Here is a 10166-nt window from a genome sequence, read left to right on the forward strand (position 1 = left end):
CTCCCTGTCTATCTCTTTCCAGGTCCCTCTGTGACTCCCTCTCTCTCTGTGTCTTTCTCTCACAAAGCCGATGACAGGCAATTTTCACAGTTTACAACAAGCTCACTTGCATTGATTCAAAGCACTTCCTGATCCCCTCATTCACTGATCCTTCCCCAGTCAGTGATTTTGCAAACTACAAAGTGCAGATGGTACAGCCGACAATACGTTGACACATTACTGTACTGACGTCTGCTGTAGTTTGATCGTCTTCCTTTCTTCTGTCTGTGACTGTCCGGGAAGTGTGTTCATGTGTCTCCCTTTTAGTGTGTGACGTTCTCTGTGTGCCTCTGTATAGGGGGTGTATGTCATTGCCTTTGTGGGGATCTCACTTTGTTTGTGTGTCCCTAAGTTTTTGTCATTAGATATGTCCCTGAGTGTGAGACATCATGACTGTGTTTATGCATCTGTGTGTTGGTTTCCCTTTGTGCGTATTGGGTAGTATTTTGGTGAATTTCCATTCATGTGTTTATATATTTGGATATGTTATTAGGTGTTGTATGAGTGTTCCCGTGAAGGTAAGCGTTCTTATGTGGGTGTATGTTACTGTGCCTGTGTGATTGCTTATCTGTGTGTACTTTGCACATTGTGAAGCTGTCGTGTTTTCGACTGTGTGTATGCTGTTTGTAAGGTCACATTCCTGTGACCATGTGGTTTTGTGTGCGTGTGTCTCTGTGTGTCTGTGTGTGTGCGTGCGTACGTGTGTGTGTGTGTCTGTATGGATTACTCTCAGCATGTCTTGACGGTTCCATTACACCATGTGTGTGTGTCTCTGAGTGTCATTGTATTATTGTTGGAGTGTGGGGTGTGTCTCTGCCCTACTATATTCATATATAAGCAGGTGAGTGTATTGATCAGACTGTGCCTGTCCGTCTCTCCGTGTGTCAAGGTCTTTCTGTGCCCCATAGTAGGAAATCTCTGTGCCTCTCTGTAGGTGTGTCTCTGTTTCTGAATGCCACTCTTCTATATCTCATTTTGGTTGTGGTTCAGTAACGATTTGAATGTGCTTATGTGTGTGCTGATAAAGTTACTGTCAATTCTTGCAAGTTGATGTTTAATGACTCTTATGCTGAGTTCTTTTATATCTGTGTGTGGGGCTGTGGGTGTGATTCTTTGTGTGGAGATGTGTTCTTATATCTCAGTATGACTGTATTTCTCTGTGTGTGGATATGTATGCATTTGGCATGTACAAAATGTGTTCCTTTCTGTGCATATGTGTGTGTGGGTGTGTGCACGCTTGCGTGTGTGGGCGTGTGTAGATTTATTCTGATTTCTCACTATTCCTGCTAAATTTCACCAAGTGGTGAAGGAGCAGTAGTCTGCAATCTAGTGCTTCCAAATACATTTGTTGGACCAGAAACTGATGTTTTGTGATTTTTAAATTCGTACACCCCAGTCCAAAAACCACATCTCTAAATGATCAGTATGACTGCATTTCTTTGTGTGTGGATGTGTGTGCATTCTGTCCATATATGAGTGTGTGTCAGTCTGACTGTTTTTCTGGGTGTAGAGGTGTGCACCAACATGTGTGAGAAGGTGTGCCCCCTTCTGCATTCTGTTTTCATTCCAGTCTGTTCTGAGGGTGCTGGAATGCTGCTGTAGTTTGTGTGCAGATGTGTTGCCACGTTTCAGATTGATGGTGTTACTGTGCATTGTGTGTGCTTTTGTTTGTCAGTATGTTCCTATATCTCACTTTGACTGCATTTCTGTGTATAGGTATGCGTTCTGCGTGTATGTGTTCGCGAGTTTGTGGGTATAGATGTGTTTCTGCATGTTCCTATATGCTTGTGCGAGAGTGTGAGTGTGTTTCGGTGATCCTTTGCGTATGTTTCTGTCTCTGTCTGATCTTGATATTCCCTCTCCTGAAAAGGTTCATGTGAACTCTTGAGCAGGACACGGTGCACACATTCGTCTAAATAGCGCATTTTCGGCAAGCTGCGAAATATCTAACTATCAGCATCCATAGCTCCTGCACCCTGAGAGCTGAACGGTTCCTTCAGTTCAAGGACCTAAGCCTAATGAATGAAACAAGACAGGGAAATATTCAATGAAAGGAAGGATTCTAGTTCTTCCATCCTTGTTTGTAACATGGATGCAATATTGAAGCTGGTTGTGTCCATACATTAATATTGTTGCGTATTAGATCATTAGGTCATATAGTGTGGGAGCAGAATTAGGCCATTCATCCCAACCATTCGTTCTGACATTTCGACATGAGGGAATTCTATTCTCCTGCATTCTCCCCAAAACCTTTGATTCCCTGATCAATTAGGAACACATACATCTCTATTTTTAATAAATTTGTTATAGACCAGGCCAGACCCTCTCAAAACATTTCAAGACGGTAGCCCAAACCCTAACTTTTTTGAGCTAACTTGTTCTGAGCATTTGTGCAGTGGATATTCCAGGAGTGATGGAGCTGGTCAATATTCCTCGGATTGAAATAAAACGGAACTTATTTCCAGAGTACCGAATGAAACACAGCAAAAGTTACAGAATACAGAATAACTCAACCTTGTGAAAGCGAACAGACTGTCCCAACTTAATAATTGTTCTCAATTACTGCACAAATTCCCTAAAACACCTCTTGATAATGCAGGTAAAATCAAATACAGTGTCTCACAGGAGAGATGTCGGAGAGAGATTCAGCACGGAACAATTACTTTCCACGTAGCTGTTCCTTTTACAAGCAGTCTGATAGACTGTCTGCATATTAACACCAAACCAAACTAAACCAACCCAGAGTAAAGCTGAGTTGTGAGAATTGGCCACTCCACTTTCATTGTATTTTTTTTTACTTGAAAGGCTTTTGCCGGAGGTAGTGTCTGTTGGATATCATGAAGTTGGCCCTAAAACCCATCAAAACCCGACACCACAGAGCCTCTGCATTTATAAACATTCTAAGAAAAAAATAAGAACAGTTAAGGATCAGCATCATCACACACTTAATGTCCTGGTCTCCACAGTCCTCTGCGGTAATAATTTCAACAGATTAAACATTCCTTCAATGAAGAAATTCATACTCATCTCAGTTCCAAATGTCGCCCCTTCACTCTGGGGTTGTGCCGTCATGTCTTAGTCTCTCTTACATGTGGAAACAGCTTACAAGCAGAAGCTGAAATGGGAGGACTCTTCACAAAATGAAGTGCAATGCTGGCCTGAGGCTGTTAATGACAGTCCCTGGGATTGTTTAGAATTGGTGAACTGGACCGTTTTAAAGTACTCAGCAGAAAACCTGGATAAGAAAGGATCTGCCTGTGACATCCTTAATATACGCCTGGACTCTCAGTCACTCTGCACGCTGCCCTCGAAGTGGCTGCCGGGTGGCGGGGGGGGGGGGGGTACGAGACTGTCACACACCTCCTTCCGGAAGGAGCCTGTGCAGAATAAGTCTGGAGAGGAATGCAGTGGTGTTCGTCGAGGTTCATCTCAAGCAGCGCTGTGACGCGGGACTCCGTGCTCTTTGGTCTGTTCCCAAGGATGCGCACCGGGACGAACATCATCTGTGCCTGGAGGAGTATCAACACGGTGAAGGACGCTCTCTGGGCGGTCCGGAACCTTCTGATCTTCCGGCTAAAGGAGTTGACCTCGACTGAGTGTTGCAGCCTGGCACATTCCAAGACCCAGGACTACGTGTTGACGAACGCGCTGAAGCTTGGAGTAGCTGCCGGCAAGGTTCGGTGGGGAAAGACCATTGTGTAACATCTGCCTCCTCATGAAGATCAGGGGACCCACACAGTCAGTCGGGCTCTGCTGACGCCTCAGCTAAACATGTAGGCGTACAGACCTGTATAAATGAAAGATTACTCTGTCTCTGTATACCATTTAATTGAATGATTACGGATGTATTGCATGAACAATTGTCCAGATCATCAAAATATTTTAGGAAGGAAGTATATTTTTGAAATTAAAAATGGGTCTCCCAGAACGAGGCTATCCCATTGCACATCGGGTGTGCTGACGCCTGCGATGTCCACAAATGTGGGATACTCGACTGCAAAATTTGTGGTAGTGGGGTCTGCGTTCGTGCTCTCCCCTGGTTTACAAACGAAAAGCAGATTTTCCAATATATGGCGCTCATTTGTGTTTCGTCCAGCTCCCTTGTATATCACACATCTCTGTTCAACAAGTTGATAGATATATGCTGCACGTCTTACTTCATCCTGCAATAAACCACTATGTTCAAACCTTTTGACAAGAGCAACAAGCCAAGCTTCAAATTACCAAATCTATTGCCCTTTATTTACTGCCTATTCAAGTATTGCACAAAATGCCCCTTTAAACAATGTATTGGAGAGAGGGAAAACAGCCCAGGCCTATTCAGCCTCTCCCTATGGCTCAAATCCTCCATCCCTGGCAACATCCTTGTAATTCTTTTCTGAATCCTTTCAAGTTTCACAACATGCTTCCATAGGAAGGAGACCAGATTGGACAGGTGATGTCCAGGAAACAACCCTCGGTAGAAAAGTACTTACAATCGACACAGCAGAATATTAGTGCGAATGAAAAGTAAATCTGATGTTGCCTTCGCCAACAGACAGCACGTTGTGCAGTTAGAGAGGTCACACATTTCCCACGCGAGAAACAAAGTCAGCAGGAAATTAACAGAGAGAGTCAGAAGGTAAAATACAAATCAGAAATTAATTGACCAAACATTCTCCACATCTGCACGAGGTCTTCACATCATGGGCACAGTGGTTACAACTGCTGCCTCACAGCACAAGCAGTCCCGGGTTCGATTCCCACCTCAGGCGACTGACTGCGAGGCGTTTGCACATTCCCCCATTTCTACTTGGGTTTTCTCCTCCAGTCCAAAGATGTGGCAGGTCAGGTGAATTGGCCATGCGAAATTGCTCGTAGTGTTAATTGGAGTGGCATGGGTGGGTTGTGGGTCGGTGTGGACTTGTGCTGAAGAGTCTGTTTCCACACTGTAAGTAATCTAACTGAATCAGGGAATTGACATATAGCAAAGGGTCATAGTTTTTACTGGAAAAATTTGGAAGAGATTTGAGGAAAATGCGTTCACCCAGATAGTGGTGGGGTTCTTGTAATTTAGTGCTAGGAGGCTAGTTGAGGAGGGAAACCTTACAACATTTAAAAACTACATGGGACGAGACTAGATTTCATTCAGCTTTGCTAGCACAAGCTTGATGGACCTTTCTGTACAATGGTCATAGATTCATAATCATAGAGAGCTACAAACAGACCCTTTGGTCCAAACCGTCCATGCCGACTTCTGGGAGATAGATTGGGAAATGAAAAATTTTCCTGAAATAAAACAAAGCCTGTGGATGCTGGAAATATGAACAATAAACAGAAATAGCCGGCGAAACCCAACAGGTATGGTAGCATCTGTGGAGACAGAAACAGAATGAATGCAATCATTCTTCATCTGAAGACGTTCGTCTGAACATTTCTCAAGGTACTCGAAACATCAACATGTTTTTCTCCTCACTCCAGGCCCTCTCATTGCAAATGGATTGATTTCCAATCGGAAATTGAGATATCTCGTGTTGATATTTATCGGCTATGAAGCATTTGTTTGTCGGCTTTAGGCATACTGGGCTCGATTGTGTCATAGAGATATATAGCATGGAAACATGCCCATTGGCCCAAATCGTCCATGCCGACCAGATATTCTATCATCATCTACTCCCATTTGCCTCCATATCCATTGAAAACTTTCACTTACCCATTCAGTTGCTTTGTAAATTTTGTAATTTCATATGCTTCCCCCATTTCCTCTGGTAGATCATTCCATACATGTGCTCGCCTTTGTGTGAAAGGCTCAGTCTTTCCCCTCCCACTCTAAATCTATTCTCACTACCTCTGGACTCCCTCAGACCAGGGAAAAGACCTTGTCTATTTGCACTATCCATGAACTTGGGATTTTATAAACCTCGATAAGGTCACCCTCGCCTCCAATGCTTCCTTAACACCAGACCTATTCAACGTTTACCAATAGCTCAAGCCCTCCAAATCTGGCAAACATCCTTGCAAATATTTCATGAAACCCTCCAAGTTTTACACCATGGTTCCTTCCGAAGTGAGACCAGAATTACACAAAGTTTTCCCAAAAGTGGCCTAACTAATGGCCTGTACAGCCACAACATGACAACATGGGAGTAAAAGAGGGGGGGGGGGGGGAGGTGGTGTGGCTTTGCTTGTCAAAGACAATATTATAGCGGTGGAAAGAAAGATGGACGAAGATTTGCCATCTGAGGTAGTTTGGGTTGAGGTTAGGAATAGGAGAGGTGAGGTCACCCTGTTAGGAGTATTTTCCAGGCCTCCTAATATTCCTAGAATCGTTGAAGAAAGGATTGCGAAGATGATTCAGGAGAAGAGTGACAGTAATAGGGTGATTGTTATGGGAGACTTTAACTTTCCTGATATTGATTGGAAAAGCTATAGCTCAAGTTCGTTAGATGGGTCAGTGTTTGTGCAATGTGTGCAGGAGAGTTTCCTGACACAATATGTAGATAAGCCAACAAGAGATGAGGCCATACTGGATTTGGTTCTGGGTAACGAACCAAGCCAGGTATTAGAACTTGAGGGAGGTGAGCACTTTGGGGACAGAGACCATAATTCGGTGGGTTTTACTCTAGTGATGGAGAGGGATAAGTGTGTACTACAGGGCAAGAGTTATAGCTGGGGGCAGGGAAATTATGATGCGTTGAGGCATGACTTAGGATGTGTGGATTGGAAAAGTAGATTCTACTGCAAGAGCGTAATTGATATGTGGAACCTGTTCAAGGAGCAACTATTGAGTGTCCTTGATAAGTACGTACCTATCAGGCAGGGAGGAAAGGGTCGTGTGAGGGAGCCGTGGTTTAATAAGGATTTGGAATCCCTTGTTAAATGAAAGAGGGCGGCCTTTGTAAAGATGAGGCGTGAAGGTTCAATAGGGGCGATTGAGAGTTATAAGGTAGCCCGGAAGGACCCGAAGAGAGAGCGAAGAGCAGCAAGGAGGGGAAATGAAAGGTCCTTAGTTGGTAGGATTAGGGAAAACCCTAAGGCTTTCTATAGGTATGTTAGGAATAAAAGAATGACTAGGGTAGGAATAGGTCCAATCAAGGATAGTAATGGGATGTTGCGTGTGGAGGCTGAAGAGATTGGGGAGGCACTGATGGAATACTTTTCGTCAGTATTCACTCAGGAACAGGACATTGTTGTCGATATGAATACTGAGGCACGAATAAGTTGAATGGATGGCTTTGAGATATATAGAGAAGAGGTGATGGAAATTCTGGCAAGGGTAAAAATAGATAAGTCCCCTGGGCCTGATGGCATTTATCCTAGGATTCTCTGGGAAGCAAGGGAGGAGATTGCAGAGCCATTGGCCTTGATCTTTGTGTCCTCTTTGTCTACAGGAGTAGTGCAAGAGGACTGGAGGCTAGCAAACGTGGTTCCCTTGTTCAAGAAGGGGAGTAGGGATAATCCTAGTAACTATAGGCCAGTGAGTCTCACTTCTGTTGTGGGCAAAGTCTTAGAGAGAATTGGAAGGGATAGGATTTATGCACATCTGGATAAGAATAATGTGATCAAGGATAGTCAGCATGGTTTTGTGAAGGGCAGGTCGTGCCTCACAAACCTTATTGAATTCTTTGAGAAGGTGACTAAGGAGGTAGATGAGGGTAAAGCGGTAGATGTGGTATATATGGATTTTAGTAAGGCGTTTGATAAGGTCCCCCATGGGAGGCTGCTGCAGAAAATACAGAGATATGGCATTGAGGGTGAGTTGGAGATTTGGATTAGGAATTCGCTGGCTGGAAGAAGACAGAGGGTAGTAGTTGATGGCAAAGGTTCATCTTGGAGTGCCGTCACTAGCGGTGTTCCGCAAGGATCTGTTTTGGGACCATTGCTGTTTGTCATTTTTATAAATGACCTGGAGGAAGGGTTAGAAGGTTGGGTGAGCAAGTTTGCGGATGATACGAAAGTCGGAGGAGTTGTAGACAGTGAGGAAGGATGTGGCAGGTTACAGCGGGATATAGAGAAGCTGCAGAGCTGGGCAGAAAGGTTACAAATGGAGTTCAATGTAGCTAAGTGTGAGGTGATTCACTTTGGTAAGAGTAATAAAAAGATGGGGTGCTGGGCTAATGGTCGGATACTTGGTAGTGTGGAAGAGCAGAGGGATCTTGGTGTCCATGTACAGAGATCTCTGAAAGTTGCCACCCAGGTAAATAGTGCAGTGAAGAAGGCATATGGCGTACTGGCTTTTATTGGTAGAGGAATTGAGTTCCGGAGTCCTGAGGTCATGCTGCAGTTGTATAAGACTCTGGTGGGGCCGCATCTGGAATATTGTGTGCAGTTTTGGTCGTCATACTATAGGAAGGATGTGGAGGCACTGGAACGGGTGCAGAGGAAGTTTACCAGGATGTTGCCTGGTATGGTAGGAAGATCCTATGAGGAAAGGCTGAGGCACTTGGGGTTGTTTTCATTGGAGAAAAGAAGGTTTAGGGGTGACTTGATAGAGGTGTACAAGATGATTAGGGGGTTAGATAGGTTTGACAGTGAGAATCTTTTTCCAAGTATGGAGTCAGCTATTACAATGGGGCGTAGCTTTAAATTAAGGGGGGGGCGTAGATATAGGACTGACGTTAGGGGTAGGTTCTTCACTCAGCGAGTCGTAAGTTCGTGGAATGACCTGCCAGTAGCAGTAGTGGACTCTCCCTTTTTATGGGTATTTAAGCGGGCATTGGATAGGTATATGGAGGATAGTGGGTTAGTGTAGGTTAGGTGGGCTTTGATCGGCGCAACATCGAGGGCCGAAAGGCCGGTACTGCGCTGTATTCTTCTATGTTCTATGTTCTATGTTCCAATGCAATGAAGGCAGAGTTCCTCCTTATCCTCAGCTACCATCCCACTAGTCTACGCATGCAAAAAATCATCCTCAAACACTTCCACCAATTCCAACTTGATAGGAAGTTTGAGGGCAGTAACAAATTAAAAATGCTATATATGAATGTACGAAGTATTAGAAATAAGATGGATGATCTTGAGGCTCTTTTGGAAATTGGCAGCTACGATATTGTGGGGATAACTGAGACGTGGCTTCAAGTGGACAGCGCCTGGGAAATGAATATTCAAGGTTATACGTGCTCTCGTAAGGACAGACTGACGGGAAGATGGGGTGGGGTGGCCCTGTTGGTAAGGGATGATGTTCATTCCCTTGCGCGGGGGTGACCGAGAATCAGAGGATGTAGAGTCAGGATGGATAGAGCTGAGGAATTCTGAGGGTAGAAAGACCCTCTTGGGAGTTATCTGCAGGCCCCAAACAGTAGTATCGATGTAGGGTGCAATTGAATAAGGAGCTGAAATTTGCATGTCGCAAAGATGTTACTACAGTTGTAATGGGGGATTTCAACATGCAGGTAGACTGGGAGTATTAGGATGGTATTGAACCTCAAGAAAGAGACTTTGTGGAGTGCTTCCGAGATGGATTCTTAGAACAGCTGGTGCTGGAGCCCACCAGGGAGAAGGCAATTCTGGATCTGGTATTGTACAACGAACCAGAATTGATCAGGGACCTCGAAGTGAAGGAGCCATTAGGAGGTAGTGACCAGAATAAAATAAGCTTCAATCTGCAACTTCAAACAGAGAGCATACAATCGGAAGTGACAATATTTCAGTTGAATAAAGGGAACTATAGAGCCACGAGGGAGGAGCTGGCCAAAGTTCAATGGTGCAATACCATAGCAGGATTGACAGTGGAGGAACAATGGCAGATTTTTCTGAGTATAATGCAGAAGATGCAGGATCAGTTCATTACAAACAAGAAGAAAAATCCTATGAGGAGGCAGGGCTGGCCGTGGCTGACGAGGAAAGTTAAGTAACATATAATGTCAAAAGAGAAAAACTATAACATAGCAAAGTTGAGTGGGAAAAGGGAGGACTAGGAAGCTTTTAAAGAACAACAGAGGATTACTAAGAAGGAAATACGCAGAGAAAAAATGTGGTATGAAGGTAAACTGGCGAAAAATATATATAGGAGGATAGTAAAAGCTTTTTTTTAGGTATGTGAAAGGGAAAAAAATGGTGAAGGCTAAAATTGTGCCGTTGAAGACAGGAATAGCGGAATATATTACAGGGAACAAAGAAATGGCAGAAGAGTTGATTTGGTACTTCAG

General features: G+C 44.1%; 1 non-coding gene across 1 annotated transcript; it reads left to right on the forward strand.

Moving 5' to 3' along the window:
* Positions 1 to 3916: 3916 nt before the first annotated feature.
* Positions 3917 to 4078, forward strand: LOC140468711 (U1 spliceosomal RNA). Its single transcript, XR_011955813.1, has one exon. It is a non-coding gene; the product is annotated as a U1 spliceosomal RNA (small nuclear RNA).
* Positions 4079 to 10166: the final 6088 nt, after the last annotated feature.

Source organism: Chiloscyllium punctatum, chromosome 47, assembly GCF_047496795.1.
Source record: "Chiloscyllium punctatum isolate Juve2018m chromosome 47, sChiPun1.3, whole genome shotgun sequence".
Classification (NCBI taxonomy): Eukaryota; Metazoa; Chordata; class Chondrichthyes; order Orectolobiformes; family Hemiscylliidae; genus Chiloscyllium; species Chiloscyllium punctatum.